At 44.3% G+C, this 19,108-nt stretch overlaps 1 protein-coding gene across 19 annotated transcripts in view; it reads left to right on the top strand.

Moving 5' to 3' along the window:
* Positions 1-19,108, top strand: part of TIMM8B (translocase of inner mitochondrial membrane 8 homolog B) — a 1,180,384-nt gene that overhangs the window by 645,779 nt on the left and 515,497 nt on the right. The window contains exon 1 of one of the 19 annotated variants that reach the window (XM_050757796.1): positions 14,958-14,961. The exons of the other annotated variants lie outside the window; for them this stretch is intronic. The gene's annotated coding sequence lies outside the window, so the exon portion shown is untranslated. Of the gene's footprint in view, positions 1-14,957; positions 14,962-19,108 lie in introns of those variants that run through there. 19 annotated transcript variants of the gene reach the window in all.

Below are 19,108 nucleotides of genomic sequence, written 5' to 3'. Positions count from 1 at the left end.
TCAAACCTTTCCTGCCTCTCTTTACCCCTGGAGGAAGGGAGTTCTCAATACAACATTAATGTTGGTTCTCCTTGAATCAAGAACTGGACAAGCTGACTGCACAGGGAGCAGGTTATTATTGCTGCCAATGACTCTGCTGAGTCAGACAAGGAAGCGCATAAGAATCTACATGCCAGGAGTCTCCAAATTCCTCCAATTTACTTCTTATAGAGATTAAAAAAATACACACACACACACACACACACACACACACCCCACAGGACCTGTAGCATAAACTTGGCAGGCTTTTACAATTTATTTATGAATACAATTGCATGAGAAGTATTACAAAAGTATAAAAATCAGATCATGTTCTATGATATACTTAAGGATAGAATATAATGACACAAAATTTATTCTGTCCCAGAAATCCAAGATATACAGAAGCAATACCAAAAGATCACCAGGATAAAGCTATCCTGCAATGCCATTAATTAAGCCAAGAATACATAGTTGTTGACCATGACTATGTGTAAGAGATTGTGCCAGCTTCTGTGGAGGATTTGAGAATATGTAAGATGGGGTTCCTACACTCAAGGGACTTTTAAACCGATGACCAGGGTAGAGGAGCCTGGGGAGGAGCTCACACATATTAAGCACTGCAGACTCTCCTGTGCCCCTTGGAACTTTGGTGCTCAGGCTAGAACCACAGAAGACCACTCTGCCCATATGTGTAGCAGGAGAGCAGTGCAGAGGAATAACCCCACGGAAGCACCCCTCAGCCAATGACTCCCAGAAGTGATATCTACATACCCTAGTTCCCTTGCCCCTCAGGTGGGATAATTCTGAGGCATGCATTTTGTACCACTTCTGAGTTTCCTCATGGGGTTAAGCTTTGGTCAACTACTGTGGTAGTAGCTTAATAACTCAGCCTTCACTGTCTGCTCCCCTTTCTCCACTCTACTACTGGTATTCCTTGCACCTCCCAAGTAAATGACTTGCACTTGAATCTTTATTTCAAAAAAAAAAAAAAAAAAAAAACCAAAAAACAAAAGAAGAAGCTTCTGGGGGAATATAAATCAAGGCAAGCACCTACTGTGTGCTGTGTACCATATTGTCATATACATTCATTATTTCATTCAGTCCCTTTAGCAATTGGACCAAAATATTATCATTCCATTGCGCCACTTAACGGCTTAAGGTTCTGCATTAGTTCTCTATCATGTTCAGATTTGAGGGGAAAAAAGCTGTGTCAGAGTGTAGGGCACACAAATTGGGACAGTCTTCTGACCTCATATTCTTTCTCTAGTGGCTATTACCAAGCTGTCAGTCCCTCCTTTTTGGAAGCTGGTTTTCATCTATCTCTAAAATGAGGTTTTAAAAGGGACTGCCTTTTAAACTTAAGTTGCACAAATGAGGGTCTCTCTGGATACTTTTACAATTAGAACCAAGAAAAGCAAGCCTCTTCCTCTGTAATCGTGAAGCGGTAAAAGAAGAGCGTCTAGGAGCCCTATGGCCACCTCTCCAGGCTCGTGGAGAAAGTTCTTCAGTGGGGAGAATGGAACTAACATAGAAAGAAAAGCAGAAGTAGCAGGTGGAGAGAGAAGAGAGATTCTCAGTGTCACTTGTCCCTGGAGCCAGACTGGCCCTTGCCCTTCCTTCACATTCATTACAAGCCAATGATGTTTCTTTTTGAATGCAAGTGAGATAAAGTTGGATTCCTGCCACTTGCAATAGAAAGAGCTCTGCCTAGTGCACACAACATGGCAGGGACCACTGACTGGCTTGCTCAGTATTTATCCCAACACGTTTTAGAAGGCAGAGGTTGGAAATCAAATAATACATTTCTCAGGATCTCTTGCAGGTGGAGCTCTGAATATGTCTTAGATTCTATAAATCGTATAAGCTCATGTGAGCCTCTGTTTCAGAACTGAGTCCAACAGGAAGAAAGACAGGGTACAAAGCATTCTGTTTGGGGTACTGATCAAGTAGAGGTGAAGTTTTCTAGAGTCAGCAGCTTCCTAATTGAGGAGATATTTCCTGATTTGACAGCTTTCTGCACTGGGTGGGGGTGGGGGGAGGGCAGCTTTCCTGATCATGCCAGTAGCTGAGTGCTTCTGAGAGTTGACAGTTATTCCTTCTAATAATTTTGCAGTATGCAGTTCCCTGTATTAAAATCTTTCCTGTTACACAGAGTGAATTCTGTGATCCATAACTGAAGTCTGATGGAGGTATGCATGGTCCTTCATAACCTCCTGCTGTCTATTGCTTATTCTCTTGCCCTATCTCCTTCTCCCCCGCCATGTTCACTGAATGACTTGGTGTTTTGCAAACTGATCCATGTAGCGATGTCCGTTGGATTGCAGAAATGTGGGTCTAACATTTGGGAGAGAATCTAGGCTACAGCGATTTAGGAATCAGCTATATAGAGTGATAAAACAGTTGGTGTGGATGGACTTTGGAGAGAGGAAGTAAGAAAGGATGAGATCACTGAAAACTGAACTTCAGAGAACGCCTGCCTTGAAGGCATAGAAAGACAGAAGGAGCAGGTGAAGAGCCCCCCAAAGCAATGATCAGAAATGCCAGAGGAGCTGTTGTCACAGAAGCCAGGGCAGAGAAGGATTAGTATTAATGTTGTAAAGACAGAAGGGGAGCAGAGAACTAGAGAGGGCATCCTGCGTGTCGGGTAGATTTCTGATGACATTCCTGATAGAGTGGGAGAGATGGAAGCCCAAACATAAGGCATTAAGAAATGGATAAAGAGGAAGAAGGGGTAAACAATGAAATGAAGGGAGAAAGACTGACAGTGTTGCCACATAGTTAATTATGAACAGATGCCCTCCACAAACACCCCCTGCCAGCATTCCTACCTCTGTAGATGGAGTTCCTATGATAACAATTTCAGTACATGTGAGATGTGCAAGGGAAAACAGACAAAGAATAGAAAAAGGCAAGCAAATAAAGAGAAGGAGGGAAGTAACTTCAGATGATGCCCAGTTCTATTCCCTACTTCTAGGCTCAAGTCCTTTCTGGCCCTGCTGCCCTTCCTCATCACAGAAGGACTCCCAGTGTCAAAATGTTGCTCACTCCTAGGAATGCCACAATTGCTGTGTTGACTCTTATGTGTTGGTGCCTGAAAGACCACCCCTTTGTGGATGAAATGGTTTCCCCTGAACAAGATGACCCTGGAGTCAATCACAGAGAAGAGACAGGTTAGACAGGAACTAGCATTCGGGGGATGGGACTCAGAAACCTCAGTCTCTGTCTCAATCTCATACCCGAGCTTGAGTCTTCAGAGTCAGGGCCCCAAACCTGTGTTCCTGGTATGAGCACAGATTGGAGATGGCCTGTGCTGCATGGAGGCAGAAAGATATCCTGTAGTGAACCAGAAGCTGGGGTTGTCCTTGTCCCTGGAGCCAGACTGGCCCTTGCCCTTCCTTCACATTAATTACAAGCCAATGATGCTTCCTTCACATTCATTACAAGCCAACGGAATTGGCGGGTGCGTATAGCCTTTACTGTCAGTTTCTCCTCTGTTGCCCCAGCCTTGTCTCTGTCATGCAGGGATGCTCTAGTGAAGGACTCTGTGTCAATTCTTGGGCCACTGTGAAAAGATTATAAATCCTCCCAGAGGCCAGATCAGAAAATCTTGATCTCAGTGAGTCTCTGATTCTGGGACTACCCCCTACTCAGATCTCAGTCAAGGCAGTTTCTGATGATCACAACACTTCCCTTCCCCAGGGTTAGATTTTATTCTCACCCCTTTCAAGGGGCTGTTTGGGGGGAAAAAAATCTCCATCGTGCATGCATGGGTGACAGAGTAACTCCACCTTCTATCCATTTACCATTTCACTCAATTATTCGTTCAACATACATATTTTTGACCATGGTCTATGTTTGAGGCATTGTGCTAGGCATTGTGACATAATGACAACAAATCACTGTTCTTCCTCTCAATAAGTTTGCAATGTAGTGATTTTCTAGTCTGTGAGAATAGGATGACTATAGTAACCCCATCCGTGCTTCCAAAACCTTTCTTCACAAAGTTGACCATTCAAAATTGCAATGATGGGAACGGGCAGGCACCTGCAAGAAATATGCCATCAGCCTGACCACGAACATGGTTTCCATCCCCGCAGAGCATATGAACACTGGCTTTGTGGTCATTCGGGCATGCCCCATTCCCCACCCCATACCTTCCTTATCAAGTTGGCTGCACTCACCATGGTTCACTAGGGAAGGATGTTTAAAAATTTCCTGAACCAGAGACTATTCCTACGGGGGAAGAAAAATGAGAGGAGATAACCCAGAACCAGAGAACTGACATGTTTGACACACAGAAAACATTAAAAGATGTGAGCTGGAACGGAGGTAACTACTGAGTGGAAGACGAGACCAGTGAAGGGAACTCAAGTTTAGCTTTGAAGAAAGGAAGGATGCATCTCTGCTGGCGACAAGAAAGAAGGGAAGAGGAAGAAGGACATCCTGACACATTCTGATTAGAAGAATAGAGACATTGCAACAATTCAGATACAAAGGGATAGTAGATACTTCTATCTTTTGACTGTCTAAACTCTATCTTTCTAGTTGGGAAACTTCCCTATGTGCATAGTGTTAGTGTGAGGCAGTGTCCACCTCTCCTCAAGAGGCAAAGCGGTCCTTGCTCCATTCCACTAGCCCCCAGGAAGCAGGGCATGGACCATGACTTACATTCAGTCAATCAGTAGCTCCCCTCAGGTATTTCAAGGTGGTGAATATAATCCAAAAGCCAAGGAGCATGTATTCATTACTTAGGCTGCATAACAAATACCCCAAAACTTAGTGACTTAAAACAACAAATATTTATTTTCTGTTTCTTTGGGTTGGGAATTTGTGGGCAGCTTAGCAGGGTGGTTCCTACTTGAGGCCTCTCATGGTTGGCAGTCAAGATGTCAGCTGGGCCTGCAGTCATCTAAAGTCTTGACTAGGGCTGAGAGTCACCTCCAAGCTGGTTCAATTTCATGACCATGAACAGAAGGCCACAGTTTGTCCTTGGCTGTTGGAGAAAGCCTCAGTTCCTCTCCAGAAAGACCTCTCTGCAGGGTTTCTTGAGTGACCTTATGACATAGCAGCTGGTTTTCCCCAGATCAAATGATCTGAGAAAGTGAAAGGCAGAAACCACAATGTCTTTTATAACCTAGTCTTGACTCACACAATGTCCCACTAGATACACAGGAAAGCCCCATCTAATGCAGACAGGGAGTACTCAGGGTATGAGAACAGGAAGATGAAGACACTCAGAGGCCATGTTGGGGGCCACATTCACTCATTGCCAGTCAGCTTTCCAGCACCAGTATCCTGCTGTAGAGTCAGGGGCAGCAGCTATGAGAGCATCTGGCCAGATTCCTCCTGCAACCCTGCCTCCAGATCCCCTTTGGATTCTGCTTATTTCCCAAGCTTGCTCCTTCCATCTCTTGTGTATTCTATTGGCTTCCACATCTGTAAAAAATCCTTATTTTGCTAAAGGCAACAAGGCTAGTTTCTGTTGTTTGCAATCAATAATCCTGACTGGGACAGATGATGTTGATCTCCAGGAAGTTGTTGGTGAGCTCACAAGATGAGAGCAAGGGAGAAGACGAACTGATGTCAGAGAATCAAAGAGAGTGAAGTTCAAGAAAGGATGCCATGAGGGACATGGGCTGGAGCATCCAATAGAAAACTATAGGAATCGCTGAGCAGCTGTGAGAACCAAGAAATTTATGTAAGACCCAGTTGAGGGATCAGTGCAGAACAGGTTGTCCTTTTCTTTTTTAAAAACTTAATGTAACCAAACACTTCCTTCTTTTAGTATAGAACTCAATGGGTCACTGAAATATATTCAGACTACAGAACTATAGTCCAGCATCGAATATGCCTGCAACACTCCTGTAATCTTGTATTTCGTTACCTGTCCAACAGGGAAACTAGTACTGGCCGGCCTACCTTCGACTCTTGGATCATTTTGCTTTTACTTTACCCCAGGATATGTAGGACTTAGATAATTAGTGGGTGGACATCTGATTTATTGATGCTGGGCAAAGAGGGGCACTCAAGCAATACATGCAATGCCAAGTGAGATGTTGAGGGAAGTTCAGCTTTCTTAGAAAGCTTCCCCGTGCACAGCTGTGATCTAGGTGCATCAGAAGATGCTGAGAGCTCACAAGAAGGGAAGATGAGACTGCTAAGGCTGAACTGGAGGCAAGGATTGTATCAGTAGACCCCTTCCCCTTCCTTTCATGGTATGATCCTGCTGTGGTTGAAAGTATGTTTCCTTCCAAAATTTAAATGTTGAAACCTTTAAATTTTGATTTATGTGATTAACAAGGTGATGGTATTAGAGTAACTCAGAGAATTACAGGTGTGAGCCACCACACCTGAGCCAAGAGTTCATATTTTAATTAATTTACTTTCAACTTCAGATGTAAAGGATCGAGTAAATTGTACTTCTTATATTTTTCCGTGCAAGGCCCCTCTTTTGTTTTATGTATTTATTCATTCTTTTTTATTCACATATCCATCTCCCCACCTTCCCACCAACCACAGTCTATCATTCTAATTGTTCAATGTACATATGCTTATTTACATGTATTGATGTAAACAAATATTGTTTTGTATGCATGCATTTTAATTAGTGTAAATGTTGCGTTATAGATCGCACTCTATTTCTTAGTTTTTTCCCACAAGCTATGTTTTTAAGGTTCATCCATGTGGTTATGTTTACATCGAATCAATAACTGTTAACTGCTACAGGAGCTTCTGTGATATACATCCAGCACACTTTACCTTTCTCTTCTCCCAGGGATACCCAAATTTCATTTAACTCCTCCTTAACCAACAAATAGCTCTATTGTGAACATATTTTCACATGTGTCCTGTCCTTTGTCTCCCCAGCACTGGAATGACTGGGTCAGAGGATATACATAGACTTAATTCAATGATGTCATGCATGCCTACTCTCCAGAGTGGCTCCACAAGTGTGCACTCCCACTAGCAGTGCATGAGGGTGAAATATTTAACTTAAAGATTCATGGCACTGACCGATGCAATGATACTGTAGGAGTAGGTTCTGGTGTCTCCAACCTATGTCAAAAGTATATTTTACCTAGAGCTGTATGGTAAATTTTATCTTCCATTTCATTTCTAAGGCTTCTCTCAGCCTTATCACTAAACAACACATTCCATGATAAGTGTTGAGCTATGTCTCAGTCCATTTCTGCTTTTATAACAAAACATCTGAGACCTGATATTTCCTTATACTTTTGGAGGTTAGGAAGTCCAAGATCAAGGTGCTGCAAGATTCAGTGTCTGGTGAAGATTCAGTATCTGGTAAGGGCTGCTCTCTGATTCCAAGATAGTGGAAGCTGGAAGGAAAAAAAGACCTGCTTCCTACAGCCCTTTTATAAGGGCATGAATTCCACTCACAAAAGTAGAGCCCTAATGACTGAACCACCTCCAAGAGGCCCTGCCTTCTAATACCATCGCCTTGGTGATTAGGTTTCAACCACCTCCTAATACCATTACCTTGGTGATTAGGTTTCAACATATAAATTTTGGAAGGACACATACATTCGACCACAACAGGATCGTATCATGAAAGGAAGAGGAAGGAGTCTACTGATACAATCCTTGCCTCCAGTTCAGCCTTAGCAGTCTCATCTTCCCTTCTTGTGAGCTCTCAGCATCTTCTGATACACCTGGATCACAGCTGTGCACAGCGAAGCTTTCTAAAAAAACTGAGCTTCCCTCAACATCTCACTTGGCACTGCATATATTGCTTGAGTGCCTCTCTTTGCCCAGCATCAATAAATCAGATGTCCACCAAAATTATCTAAGTCCTACATATGCTGGGGTAAAGTAAAAGCAAAATGATCCAAGAGTCGAAGGTAGGCCAGTACTAGTTTCCCTGTTGGACAGGTAAGGAAATGCAAGGTTACAGGAATGTTACAGGTGTATCTGATGCTGGAAAGCAAAGAGGAATATGAATTATCCAAAGCAGATGGGATTTCAAATCACCACCACATAAGCAAGGAGCTCAAAATACCTTCCTCAAATGTGATTGATGTTCTGTCAACAAACAAGAAGCTAACATTTCAATGGAGTTTTATGTTTTCCAGCACACTTTTACAAAATAATCTTATTGGTTCCCAACAAACCTATGAGGAATTAGGTCAGCTATATCTAACGTTCCTGATTTATTGTAAATGAAACTGAGGGCTAAAGAGTTGAGATGACTTGCTTAAGATCCCATTTTTTGGTCAGTTGTGGAGTTGAAAACCAAGTGTAAACTCCAGGCCGGGGTCAGAAAATGTGATTTATAACAATGCATTAGTTCAAGCAAAATTCCACTGTTGTAAAAGAATTTGGAGTCCAAGTGGGAGTTTATTATAATGGAATCTGATCCAAGCAAAATAATTCATAGTTACAAGAAACATTTAAAATGGGACAATAAATTACACATGTACTTCCAAATGTGGGCACTGTTTACTGGAGAAAAGAGAACAAGAGGAGACAATGTTTATTTCTTAAAGAAAATCTATAGGATCTCTCCTTTCTCATCTCTTTACTAGTCAATAGCTGAGGTGATTTCACCAGAGGTCCTACAGCAACTCTCACCACTTCCCCTGCAGGGAGATCAGAAGAGACGACTTCTCTCCACTGCCCGCTATGCACATCTCCAGCAGCTCCCAATGCCCCCCAAGGGTGTAGCCTCTCTGAACCCCCAGCATGCAGAGAGAGGCAGGGCACAGCTTGCAGATCAAGGGGATCTGCTGTCCATGCTGCGAAGAGGGAGATCAAAAACGCAACAGTTCTAGGATCTCAGGCAACAGTCTGTTATAGAACAGTGGAAAAAAAAAATTGTTTGATTTTAGAGATGGACAAGACCACCTGCTCGGAAGATGTGCAATGTTCTTGTTAAAACTCCTCCCTGAGTCCCAAGGAGTAATTGCAGGTCCAATTCCTGCTGTCTGGGATGCTGCTCCACAGGGCCCACTTTGGGGCCTGAATCAGAGGATCCTTCTGATGGTTCCATCAGCCCAGGGGATGGCTGGGTCAACCTCTGACCTTGAACTTCTGAATTCTGACCATCACTGTCTATCTCCCAGCAGTACCCCTGGGGGAAGAGAGATTAGCTCAGGCATGAATAGTCACTCTCGGTTCATTTCCAGGCCTCCATGGTTTCATAAATGATAAAAAAAAAAAAAAAAAAAAAAAAAAAAAAAAAAAAGAACCTGTGTAAGAAGTGATGCAGTTCTAAGAAAAGGCAAGGTAAGAAAATAAGCTTAAGTTGGCTATGAAAATTGTGGTTTAGATTAGTGTCACCTCCTTGCCACTGACAAAGATTGCTAAGTTGACACTTGTGGCTCTTGCCCCTGGGAGTGATTTGCTCAGAGGAAGAAGACAACCTTATACACATGCTTGAAAACTATGCTGTTCTTGTACGTAAAGAATACAGCTACCACCTCTACAGGTGTTCAGGCTGGGAAGCACCTTCGATCCAGGGCCTCCAGACAAGCCCTAGGAGCTGCTGTTGAGGATGGGGTCCAAGCAGGCAACAGCAAGAATTGAGGCATCCAGGAAGCTGGGGGACTTCCCTGGGTGCTCATGCCAGCAGGACAAACTCTTCTACCAGCTCCTCTTTCCATGTTCAGCTTGACTTACAAGGAGAAAGAGGTCCAGTCCCTCCAGGTTTCAGTACTTCTTTTGTCCTCACATCTACTTTCTATCGGAGGGGTTCACAATGTCAGTCTTCTTCTGTGCTTCCTGGTTCCCCACCCTCAGGTCCAGATCCTCATCTGAAATCTTCACTTGGACGACATTGGTGGCTGAATGTCCTGATCATTCATAGTGGTTATTCAGCTACTAAACTGGCAGAAGCTGGCCTTACAAAACAAAAACCCAGGACATCCAGAATTGTCCACGGGGACTTAGGTGGGGTTCATTAAATCTTGACATCTTTTCTGCTTTTTATGCCCCACTCTACCCCTAGGCTCACTCACAAACACAGCAAGTTTTAGCTCAGTGGAGTTGGAAATATCTTGGGTTCAGTGACATTTCTGTGAAGTCAAGGGGTCATAGGAAAGTAGCAAGGTCTCCTTGTACTTGGAGTAAAATCCATTACTCCAGAGTGTCCTCCTAGATGAACTGGCTCCTGCTCACCTCATGACCTCACTCTTTGTGCTATGGACACATTTACTGTCTTCCAGTTCCCCAAACGGGCTGACCCATTACTCCCCTCAGGGACTTTTCTTACTGTTTGTGCCCCGTGGATGTCTGTCTTTGCATGGTCTGTGTATTAGTTTGCTAGAGCTGCCTTAATGAAATACCACAAACTGGGGGTTTAAACAAAAGAAATTTATTGTCTCAATTTGGGAGACTGGAAGTCCAAGATCAAGGTGCTGGCAGGGTTGGTTCTTTCTGAGGGCTGAGGGAGAATCTGCTTCAGGCCTCTCCCCTAGCTGCTGGGGATTTGCTGGCCATCTTTGGTGTTCCTTGGCATATAGAAGCATCACCCCAATCTTTGCCTTCATCTTGACATCTTTGCCTGTGTTATCCCTGTGTTTACATGGGTGGCTGTGTCCAAATTTCCCTGTTTTATAAAGACACCAATTATGTTGAATTAGGGGACCACTCTACTCCAGTATGACCTCATCTTAACTAATTACAGCTGCAATAACTCTATTTTCAAATAAGGTCACACTCTGAGATCATGGAATTTAGGGCTTCAAGATACGAATTTCACGTGAACATAATTCAACCTATAACAGCTGGTTCCTTTCTATCCCTCAAATTATAGCAGAAACATCACATTCCCAGGTAAGCTCCTCTAACTATCCTATCCAAACCATCCACCACAAAACCCTGTTCGTCAAGCCAATCACAATTGTCAACTTTTGATGGTTGACCTATTTGTTCCACTGTTTCCCTTGTCCACAAGATTGGAAGCTCCATTTCCAATGCCTAAAAGGGGCACGTTTGTCTTGTTTCTGCTGGACTCCCTCCCACCACCCTGAAGGCACATTGAGTGATATCTGTATCCAGCACTGTGCAGTGCCCAGCCATATTGGAGCCTGAGACAAATGGAGAAATTAGTACCAATCCAATCTTAATTGAAATTTTGAATACTTTGTACATTAAGCATTTTTTGCATTGATTTTTATTTTCTAAATGTTGTATTAAAATATCATTTACCTTGCCTACTGAGGTGTTTGGTGCCCCCTTTTGTGCCAGAGGCAAGTGCCTCACTCATCTGACCTAACCCAGGTCCTGTCTATATCCTTGGAAATGAAGAAAAAAGGAAGCAGGTTACTCAGTCAGTAGGAACAGAGTGATTCTCACCTCACTGTGAAACGCAGCAGAATGACAGAGCATCCTCTTCAATAGAATTGGGTGGAAATGGACTTGAGGGAAACTGAGGCAAGCATTGGGTCTTGGAAACCTAAGTACAGCACTTCATTCCCTTAAATTTCCTGTTCCTCATAAGTACAAGCTTTGGTTTGATTTTGTTCTGACAGCTGCACTTCCCCTCTCCCAACCCTTGGCCTCAGAGCTAATCCAGGGTCCTGGGCAAATATCATTCCATTTCTGCCCCAGCCTCAGCTCCCGAGAGCCACAGAGGTACCACGGTTCCTGGTGTTGTGAGGTCTTCTTTCCCTATCTCTGAGGAACTGATACACCCAGGGTGGGGCCAGGGCTTCTGAAACTCACATATCACTGAGCAGCAGGGATTCTACCAGATATGTCTAAGGACTGTTCTGCTTCCAGGTCAGAGGGAAACCTGACACCCCAGCCTAGGGCTCCAGCTCCTCATCTAGTAACCACATACCACCATTCTCTCTGCAGAACTTCTCACAGTCACCCAGCTTCCCTTTCCTGCCTTTCCTGCTCCACCTTCTTTTCTACCTTACTCTCCTCCTGTCCCTCCCCTGCAGCCAGAATGAGACATGGCACTTAAGGGACAGGTTTATTCTTCCTGTTCCCCACAAGAGTCATTTCAGAGTCAAACATCTCTCTATAACCCTGTTTCTGGGTGATAAATTACCTGGACAGACAGAAGAGTGCAATCCCCTCTCCCCGGTGCTGAGTGGGGCTTCTATGCCAGCGGTGCTGGGCCATGGGGAAGAGGATGCATCTCTGCTGAGTCATGGTTGGAAACCAGCTCTGCAGTTTCCCAGTCACTTAGAGTCTCAGGGATGTCCACATAGCAGCCTGGGAAACTGGTTCTAGCCCAAGGTGAGCACTGAAGTAGCTCAGCAATGTGGGTGCACACTGCCTGAGGTGCAGCAGCTCTTCTAGGAGTATAGGACCTGCTTGGTCTCCTTTCCCAGAAGAACCAGTTTCTAAAGCACTCAAGGCCTGCAGCTGGACCCGGTGGGATCTCATCCTGAGCCACTCTGGTAAATAAGCCTTCTTTTTGGAGCAAGTTACTTCTTCCACCTGGAGGGAGTTGGGCATTTAAGCAATGTTGTCTTTGAAGCCCACCACTGTGTGGGAGCTAAAGGAAAGGCATCATGGTGCCCAAGATGACGTGGAGTCACTTTGTTTACCCTCCAAAATAGGGCTTCTTTTTTTCTTGAGATGGAGTCTTGCTCTGTCTCCCAGGCTGGAGTGCAGTGACGTGATCTTGGCTCACTTCAACCTCCACCTTCTAGGTTCAAGGGATCCTCCTACCTCAACCTCCTGAGTAGCTAAGATTACAGGCACACGCCACCACAAGTGGCTAATTTTTGTATTTTTAGTAGAGACAGGGTTTCCCCATGTTGGCCAGGCTGATCTTGAACTCCTGACCTCAGGTGATCCACCCGCCTCAGCCTCCCAGAGTGCTGGGATAACAGACACGAACCACCATGCCCAGCCTCGAAATGCAGCTTCAATACCTCTTAAATGCAAATGATGTTACTTACCCTAAATGAGTTGTTGTAAGGGTTAAATATGGATGTATGAAAACATGCCTAAATTGCATTTGACAGGAGTTCTGTGAAAGCGACACACCACATTTGCATATGCAACACACACACACACACACACACACCCCCCTCCAAGGGAGTCAGTGGGAATGGTCATACCATAGGAGCCTAGGCCATTTAGAATCTTCCACCCAAAGCTCAACCCAATTTCTTTTTTTTTTTTTTTTTTTTTTATTATACTTTAAGTTCTAGGGTACATGTGGATAATGTGCAGGTTTGTTACATATGTATACCTGTGCCGTGTTGGTGTGCTGCACCCATCAACTCGTTAGCACCCATCAACTTGTCATTTATATCAGGTATAACTCCCAATGCAATCCCTCCTCCCTCCCCCCTCCCCCCTCCCTCCTTCTCGTGATAGGCCCCGGTGTGTGATGTTCCCCTTCCCGAGTCCAAGTGATCTCATTGTTCAGTTCCCACCTATGAGTGAGAACATGTGGTGTTTGGTTTTCTGTTCTTGCGATAGAAAAAAACAAATAACCCCATTGAAAAGTGGGCAAAGGATATGAACAGACAGTTCTCAAAAGAAGACATTCATACAGCCAACGGACACATGAAAAAATGCTCATCATCACTGGCCATCAGAGAAATACAAATCAAAACCACAATGAGATACCATCTCACACCAGTTAGAATGGCAATCATTAAAAAGTCAGGAAACAACAGATGCTGGAGAGGATGTGGAAAAATAGGAACACTTTTACACTGTTGGTGGGATTGTAAACTAGTTCAACCATTAAAAACAGTATGGCGATTCCTCAAGGATCTAGAACTAGAAGTACCATATGACCCAGCCATCCCATTACTGGGTATATACCCAAAGGATTATAAATCATGCTGCTATAAAGACACATGCACACATATGTTTATTGCGGCACTATTCACAATAGCAAAGACTTGGAATCAACCCAAATGTCCATCAGTGACAGACTGGATTAAGAAAATGTGGCACATATATACCGTGGAATACTATGCAGCCATAAAAAAGGATGAGTTTGTGTCCTTTGTAGGGACATGAATGCAGCTGGAAACAATCATTCTCAGCAAACTATCACTCAACCCAATTTCTAAGATGCCCAGGGACTTCCTTCTTATCCCCTCCTGCATCCATGGAGATGGTAACTGTGATCGTGGCTGGAGGGAAGAGTGTGTGTAGGACTACACATGCCTCTCCTTCTTATTTCTGAGCTGGGCCATTTTGGTGGCTGTATTTCTATACCTCTTGGAATAGGAACTAGGGTTCTATACCTCTTGGAATAGGAACCACCCTGCCTTTGCTGGGCCTCCTACCATGTTTGAAGCAAATCCATTTGGTGGCCAAAACAGGATGAGGAAAGAAATATTTCATTTCTCCCTTTTTCTCCAGCCCCTATAAATAGACAATTGATTTTATTTTTCTCTATTTTTCTTAAATTCTATGCTCAGATAGATTCCACTGTCTGACTGGCCAAAGGAGACAAACATGATAGAAAGACTTCGAGACCCTGGGCTGCCCAGATTGCAGGAGGAAGCTGAGTTTAACTGGGGAGGGATCAAGGCATGAGACTCTAAAAGACACAAGTAGAAAGGAGCTTCAGAAACTATTCCAAGGGGAGAGAAGGCATAGTTGTGGGTTAGAAAGCATGTGAGAAGTCAGCCTGTTTGCCTTCTCATCCGATGCAGAAAACCATTTGTCATTCACACATTCATTCAACAAGCAACTGTTGCTTATCTAACCTCTGCCTGCACAGTTTTGGTGACAGGAGGCTCATTCTTTCTTCAAACACAAAAAAGAGAAATTTGGCTCATTAGGCTTTCAAAGCTTTCCCCAATGGTATAAGCTCCATAAAGTCAAGATTCATGTGTATTTTGTCACCTACTTCATTTCTTGTGCCTAGCACAGAGTTGTCACTTAATATTATTTGTTGAATGAATGAATGGACATATGGATGAGTGAATGAAACACATCAAGGGCAGAAAAGAACAAATACCTCCAGGGCTCTAAGGACAAGATTGGGGGTTGGGGGAAAGTAGCAAGAAAAACATCTAAAGTCTCAATGGTTTTCTTAAAAATTCATGGAAAATTTGCACTTTGCATCAAAATATCTCCTTCTTCATTTTACTATGAAAATGATGCTTTGGTGAATCTACTGGAGGGCAGAGTTTATGTATACCTTGTAGCCTTGCCCCAGGCACAGTGCCTCATGTCCCTGGTGGTACGCACAGGCTGGTTCAGGGGAGCCTGGCACTGGGGTCTTTCCTGATCTCATCCCTGCATCCTGTTGCCTGGATTCTGCATCCGCCTTCCGCCTCATTGCCATTCCATCGATCTCCTCCCTGGCTCTCGCCTAGCCCACACCAGGCCTAGGTTCTACTCTCAGGTTTCACCTCCCAGGGGCAGCAGGAAATGGTGCTCATCTTGCCTTTTTTTTTTTTTCCATAAAACTCTAGGTGAGACCATGAATAATTGTTCCTTTCTGGAGAGGGATTGATAATCTGTCTTTCCTGGAGCTATTACCAGGGGGGCCTGCCAAGTGGACAAGTGTTAAGAGGAGAAAATGGGGCTGTGGCCAGGGGTGGGGAGTGAGCTGAAGATAATGGAGTCGAGAGCTGCGGAGAGGTCCCCTCCGGGCAGCCAGACTGTGAATCATGGCAGTCCTGGAGGAAAATTGCAATACCTAGCCTTGCTGCCCTGCCTCTGTGGTTGCTCCACATGTCTGCTTCCTCTGGGTCTGTATCTGGGCTCTTTGGCTGTCACTGCTGGAGAGGCCTTGCCTGCCCCGTGGGTATGGTGGACACACTGGCGCCCACCTGGGTGGAGCAATGTGAAGGGCACCAAAAGTCTTTGTCAATAGCCCCATGCTTGTGTCCATCAGCAGCCACTATGGAACCTATTATGAACCTAGCACAGTGCTTGGCTCTGAGGGGCATCCAGGGAGGCAGAATATAGACCCTGTACACATCGGCTCACAACGGGAAATGTCCACATCCCCGGCTCTGAGCAAGACCTGGACTGGTCCCCCTCAGAATCAGTCCTGTAGTCTAAGGCCCCCTATTAGAATGGAAAGGTGCTCCCCGGAGGTTTAACAGTGCAGAGCATCCTCATCAGTGCATAGCATCCATAGTTTGTGGTGCATTTTTACATTCATTATCTCATTTAATCATTAAAATTATTTTATGAATTTGTTGTAGAATAGAAACTTAAGTAAGAGATTCCTTTAAGGTCATGGATCTGAAAAGTGGTGAGGCTACAATTCAAACCCAGAATTTTCTAAGAGCATTGTCTTTCTTCTTTATTATTCCCCTACTCCATGCCTATGGGGAAAAAAGGTAAACTTTGATGCGGTGAGAGGTCGGGGTTGTGGGAATGGGCTGAGAAGAGGGTCAAGCTGGGCAGGATGGCACCATGGGTGGCTCTGAGAAACCACATGACAGTCTGAGGACCTGGGGTTCTGCAAACTGCTGAAAAGGGAGAAAGCTGTCAGCCAGGACTATGTTTGTTCATATTTCCCCCTTGGACTGAGCCCGCTAGATACAATTCCCAGATGTGCATAAGGACCTGGACACTTGGAGGAATGATACAGAGTTGAATTAGATGGTATTTGCTTTGTTTCTTTGAATCTACCAGAGCAGTGACATTGATTGAGTGTCACTGTGCACAGTACTGGATGTCGTTGGAAGCCTATGATCCAGGAATTCACCATGCCTCTTCCATGGCTTTTTTTTCCCTCCACTGGGGAGGGGTCAAGTGCCTTCATTTGCTCTACAACTCTCCACTCTGCTTGGGAAGGCAGGTGTCCCTAAGCCCCATCAACCCTCCCTCTGACAGGGTAGCTGATGGACTAAGTGTCCCATTTGCCTCCAGAAAGAGCATTTGGCTCAGAATAAACAGTACTGCTCTTGTTCAGGTACATTGCTTTTTCTGTGTCCTAGGTAGAATTCATATTTCCCATTATTTAAGCCCCTCTTAAGCCCTTTTGATCCCTGCTCTTTTGGATTGGCTTTCCTGGGCTGCTCACCACAAAACTGCTGCCCTCTTAATAATAAGAAAGATGCCCCATAGTGACCTGCCCTGTGTGTGTGTGTGTGTGTGTGTGTGTGTGTGTGTGTGTGTGTGTGCAAGAGAGAGAGACCATGCTGCTTCTATTCCTTAGGCTGAGATATGAGAGCTTCCTGTGAGACACTTGAAATCCCCAAGGTGCTTTCCTACGGGGTTGTTCAGATAGCCAACACAGAAAGATCCCTGCACACACACTCACACCCTGGAATCTGCACAATGAATGGCTGTCCCAGCAGGACCAGGATTGGGCGTGGTGTTGATTCCAAACACCCCACAGCACTTCCTTTTCTCCAGCCTATCTCTCATGGAGAAGACCTGAAGCCTGTTTCCTTGACAACCAGTCTCCCTCTTTCCCCATATTTTTTAATGCTGTGGTGATAAGGTGTATTTAAACCCAGCAGCCATGTTCCCATGGTGATAGAAGACCCCCAGTAAGTTGCCATGGGAACAAAAGATGTCTTTGAAAGAGGATAAAAGTAAGTCAGCTTTGCAAGCGATGACAGCAAAGTTAGAATCCAGAGAGGCTGGAGAATATGGCTCAAGAAGGTATCAGGTCATGGTTAATAGCCCAGCCTATTCTACCTGTGACCGGCCTCAGGCCATGGGGGGCAGGGAGGTGTGACACCAAGCTTCCTGCTCTGTTCACAAGAAGACTATGAGCAAAGCAATGTGACTGCAGGAATTTAAAGACAAGTTCTCTCCAGTTGCTCTTATTTGCTATTTGATCCTTTGTCTCTCTTCTTCTGAAAGGTTTTTAGAGATAGAGGAACTAGGTAGGGCAGTTGAACTGGAAGACCAGGATTGTGAAGGCATTTATTCTTTTTAGCTGTTTCATAATGGGAAAGAAGTCACTTCTGAGTTCTGAGATCTGATGCCCTTTACAAGCAAGAAGCATTATTTCCATTTTGTTTTTCCCCCAACATTTTGTTATTAGTGTTTCCAAACATACAGCAAAGTGAGAAGAACTGGCAGTTAACATCATATACCTATGATTTAGTTTCTGCTATCAACATATTACTACATTTGCTCTGTCATCTGTTCTACCCATCTATCCATTAATTTTTCCCTTAACTGAGAGCTAGTTAGTGGATAAACTAGCGCTCAAACCAGAATAGTTTCTTGCCAAAGCATGTTTCCTTTCCATTATACCGCAGTTAGGGTGACCAAACATCCCAGTTTGCCTAGGACTAAGAGGATTCCCAGGAACCCTGGGGCTTTTGGTTTTAACACTGGTACGGCCCAAGGAGTTGTTTACCCCAATCCCTGCACAATATGTGCTTTGGGAAATTTAGGGTTTAATTAAGGAGTAAGGGGCCCCAAACAAGCAAGCACACAACTACCTATGTAAACAACTGTAAGTAGAGAGAGAGACAGAGCCAAGTGTTAGAAAGGATATAGAGCTAGTGGAACACTCATAGACTATCGGTAGGAGTGTCAATTGTTGCAGTCACTTTGGAACATGATTTGGAAGGATCTACCAAAGCTAGACACACACAGCCTGTGACTCAGCGATGCCACTCTAGGTGTACCCAAGAGAAATGAGAATATGCGTTCACTAAAAGAACAACAACTAAAAATGGAGAAGAATGTTCAAAGCAGCTTTCTTCTTATTAGCCCACACTAGAAACAACCCAAATGTTCATCAACAGAATAAATAAATTCTGTAAATGCATGTAATGGAGTACTACACATTAAAGATAAAAAACTTACTGACACAAGCAACAGCATGTATGAAACTTAAAGACATAATGTTGAATGAAAAAAGCCAGACACAAGAGTTTATACTATGTGAGTCCATTCATACGAAACTCCAGAAAGAAAAAAAAAATCTCACTACCGTGATAGATGTGAGTGATGGGCTTGGGTCTGGGGAGTGGGGTAAGAGGGACTGAGAAACGGACAAGAGGAAGCCCTCCCAAGAAGCTGGCTGTGTTGTTCAACTTGCCGTGGGTTGAACTTGAGCGCTGCAGCTCTCTACTGCGCTTAGGAAGGTAGGTGAACCCCGGCCCCATCAACCCTCCCTCTGAAAGGGTAGCTGACTGACTGAGTGTCCCATTTGCCTCAGGAAAGAGCAGATGACTCAGAATAAACAGTACTGGTTTTGTTC

The sequence above is a fragment of the Macaca thibetana genome, chromosome 14 (genome assembly GCF_024542745.1).
Source record: "Macaca thibetana thibetana isolate TM-01 chromosome 14, ASM2454274v1, whole genome shotgun sequence".
In the NCBI taxonomy this organism is placed as follows: Eukaryota; Metazoa; Chordata; class Mammalia; order Primates; family Cercopithecidae; genus Macaca; species Macaca thibetana.
The sequence above is the reverse complement of the archived record's forward strand: the minus strand, read 5'-3'. Positions and strand labels throughout refer to the sequence as shown.